General features: G+C 39.4%; 1 pseudogene; it reads right to left on the minus strand.

The window, feature by feature from the left end:
* Positions 1-824: 824 nt before the first annotated feature.
* LOC129074246 (gem-associated protein 6-like) lies at positions 825-3,045 on the minus strand (annotated as a pseudogene).
* Between the last annotated feature and the right edge of the window lie 3,248 nt (positions 3,046-6,293).

Raw genomic sequence — 6,293 nt, forward strand, 5'->3', positions numbered from 1 at the left:
AATCTTTTCTTTTGAACATAAAGAAAGAATATTCAGTGTTTGTCACTAGACAATCTGTTCTTTCTGCCCACCCCCACTAAGAAAGTGTTGAATAAATATTTAAAGAATATCAGTTTGAAGGGCACCAAATTATTCACCAACTGACAATACCCGCAGCTAGAGTTTGTCTTGACCAGTTATCTCAGATAAAAAGGACTGTGAAGTAGACATTTTTGAAGGAAAATTCACCCCTTTATGGTGACAAATCAAGGGATGTTCTGTTTTTTAAAGCAACGCCTTTCCAGGTTCACTAGTTTTATGTTTCTAGAGTAACCATCCATATTTCAGTGTCTAGGCCTAATGTTTCTCCATTCCTGGAGCTTTCCAAATGCCAAGCACCTAGTTTTTCTTTTTCTTTCTTTCTTTCTTTCTTTCTTTCTTTCTTTCTTTCTTTCTTTCTTTCTTTCTTTCTTTCTTTCTTTCTTTCTTTCTTCCTTTCTTTTTTTTTTTTTTTGGAGATTAAGGGGGAAAATACATGTACAGAACAAGTTTCCTGCCAGATTATCAGATTTTTATGTTATTGCTACATCTTATTTATAACTTTTTTTATCTCTGACATATATATAAATGTGTGTGTGTGTGTGTGTGTGTGTATAAAATATGCTTAGGGCCATTATAAATCATGGATGGCAAATAAATTGCAACTACTCTGAGATATCTCAACTCAGTAGCATACTGAACTTTCTCAAGGGGGTCTTTGGTGTATTAATGAGGTATGTTGCAGAACGGTCCTCATACATTCTTTTTTTATTCTTTAAAGTCCTGTATTATTATGACTATAACATTGAAAACATTTTACAAAGGAAAAAAAGAAGTCTCATTTCAGTGCATCCATAGTTCTTGGCCTATCATCGGGAAGCTGCAAGATATCCTTGAACAAGATCCTGAACACAAGACAGAATAATCTCATTAGAACTGCTGCAGTTTTCTGGTCCATATGGTGGGTCTATAGTCTGGACCCCAGCCACACAGAGAGTTCTTGGTGAATCTCCCTGTTCAGTGACAGGGATGTAGTTCTTCTCAAGCCATTTCTTTAGGCTGTTCTTTCTCTTTTCCAGATCCTCAGGATTGTATGCCTTGCAGTCTCCAGGTGGGAACAAACGCATCAGCTTCTCTGTCACCCTATGGTCCCCTTCATTCACAGTTTCAACAGTCTGCACAACATGTCCCATAATGCTAGTCACAGACATGCTGCCATCTTCAAGGTAGTTCACAAGGACGATAAGTTCAGAGCAGATTTGCATAAGAAAAAACCAAAGACACATAAAACTATGGCAGAAGCTATGGAATGAGAGGCATAATCAACCCAGCAGTTCATTAGAAAAACAGGGAATGCTAGTCCTGTTTAAAATTATTCCTCTCAACCACCAGATGTTTTCACTGATTCAGTAAGCAATCATTAAGGGTCCTAAACTTCTAAACTTTTTGTCCACTCTAAAGCTAATCATTGTGGGAAGCAGTAAAAACATTACTTAAAGAGTTATGAATGCCTTAAATGCAAGGATACAGATTTAGAATCTGTACCTTTTCATTGCTAAATGAAAAGACAGGATACAGATTTAACTTGTAGAGTTAAAAAAAACAAGTGAATAACTCCCCTTCAAAATGAACCAAAGAAAATAACAAAGCACAAAATTAATAAAACAAAACAATGAGAGGGTCATCAAAGCCAAAAGTTGGTTCTTTGGGGAAAAAAAGTCACAAAACTCAGCAAGGTTAATAACAAAAAAGGTGAAATATATAAATAATATTAGGAGTAAGGCAGTATAAAATATTAAAAACAAATTTATGCCAGTAATTTTGAACTTAAAACAGAAAACTTCCTGGAAAATATGTTTCCACTACTGAACCCCCTCCCCCACACAAAAAGAGAGAGTGTAAGTAGTTCTATAATTTTTTCATAAAAACCAAATAACTAGTTTAAAAACTTCTCATGATAGGGGAAAAGACCCAGGCAATCTTACCGGCAAATTCTATAAAATTGTCAAGGATCAAATCTCTAATTTAACTGAATTCTAGAGACTATAAAAGAGGACTGTGATATTTAATGGGGCTAATATAACCTTGATACCAAAAGCAGAGGACAGTATTAAAAAATAAAACTACAAGTTAATCTCTCTCACAAATACAAGTACAAAAGTTCTAAATAAAATATAATACTTGATTTGATGTGATGTGAAAGGAATTTCACTTCTGTGGTACTCTTCCTACACCGAAGTCTCCTAATAAGAAGACATCACACAAATCCAAATTGAGAAACATCCTACAAAATATCTCACCAGTACTTTTAAAATGAGTCAAGGTCATAAAAAACAAGGAAAGACTGAAAAACTGTCACAGGTCAGAGGAAACTAAGGAGACATGATTAAATGTAATGTGGGATCCTAACTGGATTCTGGAACACAGAAAAGTCATTAGTGGAAATACTAGTAAAATCCAAATGATCACAGTTTAGTTAATGTAAATTTTTAGTTGTGACAAGATGTTAACATTAGGGGGAGTTGGGTACATGGATATTCTCTGTACTTTCTTTGCAACTTTTCTGCAAATCTAAAACTATTCCAGAATAGAATCACTGCCCTTAATGTAGTCTTGCAAAAAATAAATCTGATTCTAATCAAACCTCTAGATATGAATACCAGTTTATAGGAAATGAGGATAAAAGAACATGTTTAACTATATCATGATAATGCAATATGGCCAATCCAGAATGTGTTCAATTCTAATCACCTGAGTAGCTTTGTTAAAGAAATTTCCAGGTCCCTGCCTTGGAAACTCTAATCAGAATGTGTTCAATTCTATCAGACAAACAATTCCATTTCTTCAACAAATAAGGGAGCTGGAAAATTGGCAGAGACTGGGTCTGTGGTTAAAACCCATCCTTTTCTACTCCTCACTCGCTGTCACTCTGACTTCCTGGTAAGTGTAATCTTGCCATTCTAAGGGACCTTTCTTCATCCATTCATTCATGGCTCCCATAAAACTGCTAGCAGCACCCTGGACTCAGCAACCACATTATGAATGAGGAATCTCTTCTCAAGTGGAGTCCACCTCTATCCTCAAACATTCATCCCAGAATCTTCCCTGTGATCTGCTGGGCAGCTTTAGGGACTGGATCATCATCAGCATTTCCCCAGTTTGTTTTGATTCTCCCCATCCTGACCCACAGGGGTTTTAAGAATGAGAAATGCTGCACTATTGGACATTCATGGCTATTTCTTTTTTACTAGCCAAAAGAAGACCCAATTTTTATCTTGGGCACAAAGCAATTTGAAGGTTGATTACTTCATCTAAGAAGACCAAGTTGAAACTGGAAAATCAGGGCTCAGAAAAATGTATGATTCACTTAGAAACTGCCAGGATGCCCTACTTCACAGATACAGGATACAACTTAAGGCTAGTCTAACAACACCTCTTCTAATGATCAGAGTAGTTAGAAGACTGATTGCCACAGCCCTTGGGTCTGTAGAGTCTATTTTGCTGGTGTTTGGGGAGGAGAGCTGAGTGCATCACCTTCTGGTCACTGCGTGCCTGCAGAGGCATGTCAGTTGTCATCAGGTAGCAGAGGAACAAGCAGCTCTTGCCCAGTGTCTCACCCACAAGTACTAAGAAAGGGAGGTTGTCTGCTGCAGCAGAAAGATAGCTTAGCTGGGATACACAATTTCTGACCCTGGGCTGTCAGCTACAGGTTGTAAAACTTTGGCAAGGTCATTTCCCTTCTTTGGGCCCATTTATCTCCCTCTGTAAAATGAAGGGACCAAATTAAATGATCTGTAAATCTTCTTCTAAATCCAGGGCTTGCTCATCAATCATTTTGGAAATAATGTAAAAAGTTTAATTAATAGTGACCTAGAAAGGGATATTTCTAATACAGCCATGCACTAGTAGTGACAGGGCTTCATTCTGAGATATGCATTGTTAGACGATTTTGTCATTATGCAAACATCATAGATTGTACTCACACAAACCTACCCACCTAGACTATATGGTATAACCTTTTGCTTCTAGGCTACAAGCCTGTAGAGTATGTGAATGTACTGAATACTGTAGACAATTGTAATACAATAGTATCTAAACGAATCTAAACATAAAAAAGGTATGGTAAAAATAGAATATAAAAGATATGGATGGAGTTTGCAGGACTGGAATTGCTCCAAGTGGGCAACACACCCAAGAGGAAGACCTTAAACAAGTGTCTGCCACACCCTAGTCTGACCTGGCTGTTCCTCCTCCATGGGCTAAAAGCAGCCCTGGATACCTGACAGAATCTGGGTGCCTTTCTACACCACATCAGATACATCCAAGTAGCTGATATTCCACATTAAATATATGTTGCTATAATAAAGCTTTTGCAATTCAGTGTTAGAAATATATAGTAACTTGATTTTGCCATTTTTCTCTTCATATTTTGGAGCTCATAACATTTCTTTCCAGAGCTCAAACATTTTCAAGGGGACTTAAAACAAGCACGTTCTGTGTCCAGTGTGGCTGTCCCTCTCAGCTCATCTTAAACTCTCAGCCAGCTCATTCTGATTGCTTCTGTTTCCAAAGGGCCCAGGTGAAATCTATCTGATGATATCTGATGGCAAGATTTGATAAAGGGGCCAGGTAAGAGCCCAAGCAGCCTTGGGGATCTTGGGAATCTCGCAGCAGCCACACATTCTCCATTAGCCACCTCCAAGGAGGCCAATTTCAGCAGAATCATTAAAAATTGATGATTATGCAAATGTCTTTTTGTCTGCTGTGTTGTGTGGTGGGGGAAGGAGGGGATGTTAGTTTTCCTCCAAAAGAGTTAATTTAAGCACTAGCTAAAGAAAGACAATAAGATAATCCTGCACATAATCTTTGACTGAAATTCAGCACTTAAGAGAAATTTGGGAGGAAAAGAGCTGAAATATTTAAAGGTCAGGAGGTGGGGAAAGGAGGTCAAGAAATGCTTTCACAGTAAATCAGAGAGCTCAAAGACCAAGTCTTAGCATTAATTTTCCACCCAAAGAATTTAGCCATCTTACTGTTTGTGCTTTGACAGCTATTTGAAGACAATGCACAACAGCCCTGAGTGTTGGGATATCCTTCTGTATTCAGCCCTCAGTTAGGCTGGGTCCCCTATTTCCTGTAAGGAGAGGACCGATAGGGCCCTAGATACACAGAGAAGTAAACCCCCTGATAAAAAGTCACCTGCTCCTTGTAATCAGAGTGAGAACAGGGCTGAGCTGGGCTCATGTTTCCAGACTCCCAATCCTGAAACCATAATGGGTGGTCTGCCCTGACCACCCACTATGTAGCCACAAGTTGATTCCTCTGGGAAAACTCTAAGTCATTTCTACATTCTGAGTAATGTTTGCCAATATCTAGCTAACACTAATAATTTAGAAAGCTAGTTCTTAAATTCTACCATATTTCTTTTTCAATAAAAACAAGTTCATTTTCAGTGAGTTTTGTTTGTTGAACTACTTCTTTCTGGTTGTCACAGACCCACAGGTAAGCAGCATAATCAGAGGATCCTGGAAAAACAGCTTATGCGCAGTTTCACATCATAAAAACTTCTTGCTACCATTGAACAGACAAAAAAATGCCTATGAACTCAAAGAAGGAGAGGGCACTTTAAGACATTGGAGAGGTGTTTTGTAATGTGTGGGTTCGGCCCTGGGAGCACCTCTCCCAGATGAGCCAACTATAATGCCTGAGAGGAGTGCCTCCATGGGTCAGGACTTTCTTAGGACAACATGGGGGCTGTTATCACAATAAGATTATTCTTGCCCTTCCTCAAGCCCTGAGCAGCCTGTCATCATGGCCCCCTCCCTTGTGGAGTGACAGGGTTGCCTGTGCTCTGGTGAGGACACCTGTGGCAGAGAACAGGAGGCTTCAATTCTGCTGTGCTGACCACAAACCAACCACCAGCTCACCTTTACTGGCACTGGCACTAGCACTGTTGTTACTCTGTGCAGCAGCTGGGGGCAGAGATAGGGACCCAATTACTCCACGCATCCCTGCCCTGCTCAGCAAATGGGCAGGATATAGAAGGGAAAACCTGAAGGTTGATAGCTTCCAACTGAGGAAAGCCCCAGACTTCAGTCTGTGAAGCCAGGGTGCCTTTTCCTTTCTATTTCTGAGAGCATGTGAGGAACCAGGAACTGAGACCAGAGAGGGAAGCGATGATGACCCTGGGTGGGGAGACTGCAGTGGCTTAACAGCTCCACACAGGAAGCTCTCTAACCTGTTTCTTTTTTGTGCACTTAGTGAGAAAGATACTT

The sequence above is a fragment of the Pteronotus mesoamericanus genome, unplaced genomic scaffold (assembly GCF_021234165.1).
Source record: "Pteronotus mesoamericanus isolate MK-2021 breed Mesoamerican mustached bat unplaced genomic scaffold, CSHL_Meso_final contig_48, whole genome shotgun sequence".
Lineage (NCBI taxonomy): Eukaryota > Metazoa > Chordata > Mammalia > Chiroptera > Mormoopidae > Pteronotus > Pteronotus mesoamericanus.